Raw genomic sequence first — 1,819 nt, 5'->3', positions numbered from 1 at the left:
GCTTGTGGAGGTGGTGCCCTGTTGGCTGCGTGTGTGTGGAGAGAGAGGCTGCTGTGCTGGGCCCCGACCCTCCATTTTTGCACCCAACAATGGTGCCTTGCCTCTGTGGTGGGTCCCAGCTCCCTCTGTGTACCCTCCTGTTTGCGGTTGCATCACACTCCAGCCCCTTCAGGCTGTCTCCGCACAGCCAACCCCAGTCCTCTCCCCAGGTCTGTCCTATGAAGCCTGAGCTTTAGCACCCAGATCCTGCCCATCCCTGCAGATGTACGTCTCAGGTTGGGGAGTGCCAGGCAGCAGTACAGACCCTCTGTGCAGGTCTCTCTCCATTCTGCCTGCCATAAACTGGTTGCTGCACTCTCTTCTGAGGCTCTGAAACTCCCCCTCTGTCCCGTCTGATCTCTCTGCCAGTGAGGGGGCTTCCCAGGGTACACGAACTTTTAGTCTTTCATAACTCCCTCCCAGGGACACAGGTACTCTCCTGATTCCTCTCTCTCTTGTTTTTTTTCTTTTTTCCTACCCAGTTATGTGGAGATCTTTCTTGCCCTTTCAGAATTCTGAAGTCCTCTGCCAGCATTCAGTAGGTATTCTATGAGAATTGTTCCATGTGTAGATGTGTTTCTGATGTGAAGAGGTGAGCTCCACATCCTTCTACTCTGCCATCTAGATCATCCCCCTCCTATATCTTTTTAACATTAAAAAAAATCAAAGCATAATTAACAATACAATATTATACATAGATTTTAGGTGTTCAGTTTGATGACTTTTAACAGCTGTATACACTACTGTAATCACTACCCTAAAGAAGACACAACATTTCAATTCACAGAAGGAAAGCTTCCTTGTGCCCCTTTCCAGTCAATTCTCAACCGCATCTCCAATTACCATAGGTCACTTTTGTCTTTTCTTTGAATCACATAAATGGACTACTTTTCAGCACACTTCCTATATGCAGCACAATGTATAGCTCTGGGGAAGCCAATTCACCTTCCTGTGTCTATTGCCTTATTAGACACACCTTTTTGTTCAAAGCTGTAGTGAGGATGTGTTTAAATAATATGAAGATGTTTTGAAATGTGAAACATTATATAATATTTAAACTAATACTACAAATTTACAAATTAGAAAGACCTTTTACCTAAAAGTTTAAAAATATTAATATAATGCGAATTTTTAAAAAAATCTGCATTGGTACAAAGTAGGTTTGAACTAGCAGATTGTCAATCTGTGAATACTACTTGGCTTCATATAATCAAGTAATTTCCTTACCATGTACCACTTATGAAGCACTGACTAGGTGTCAGTCACTCTTCTTAGCATTTTACTTAAGCATATTAAGTCACTGAATCCTGGCAAAAATTTAATAAAAACATACAGAGAAGCAATTCTGCTAAGAAGTAGCATGCTGGGATTCTTGATCCAGAGTCAGTGTTCTTTTTTTTTTTTTTTTTTTTTTTGCTGTACGCGGGCCTCTCACTGTTGTGGCCTCTCCCATTGCAGAGCACAGGCTCCGGACGCGCAGGCTCAGTGGCCATGGCTCACAGGCCCAGCCACTCCATGGCATGTGGGATCTTCCTGGACCGGGGCACGAACCCGTGTCCCCTGTATCAGCAGGCGGACTCTCAACCACTGCACCACCAGGGAAGCCCCAGAGTCAGTATTCTTTTTTTTTTTAAGATGTTGTGGGTAGGAGTTTATTAATTAATTTCTTTATCTTTGCTGTGGTGGGTCTTCGTTTCTGTGCGAGGGCTTTCTCTAGTTGTGGCAAGCGGGGGTCACTCTTCATTGCGGTGCGTGGGCCTCTCACTATCGTGGCCTCTCT

This window comes from Mesoplodon mirus (genome assembly GCF_964341445.2).
Source record: "Mesoplodon mirus genome assembly, chromosome: 6".
NCBI lineage: Eukaryota > Metazoa > Chordata > Mammalia > Artiodactyla > Ziphiidae > Mesoplodon > Mesoplodon mirus.
This window is presented reverse-complemented; position numbering follows the sequence as displayed.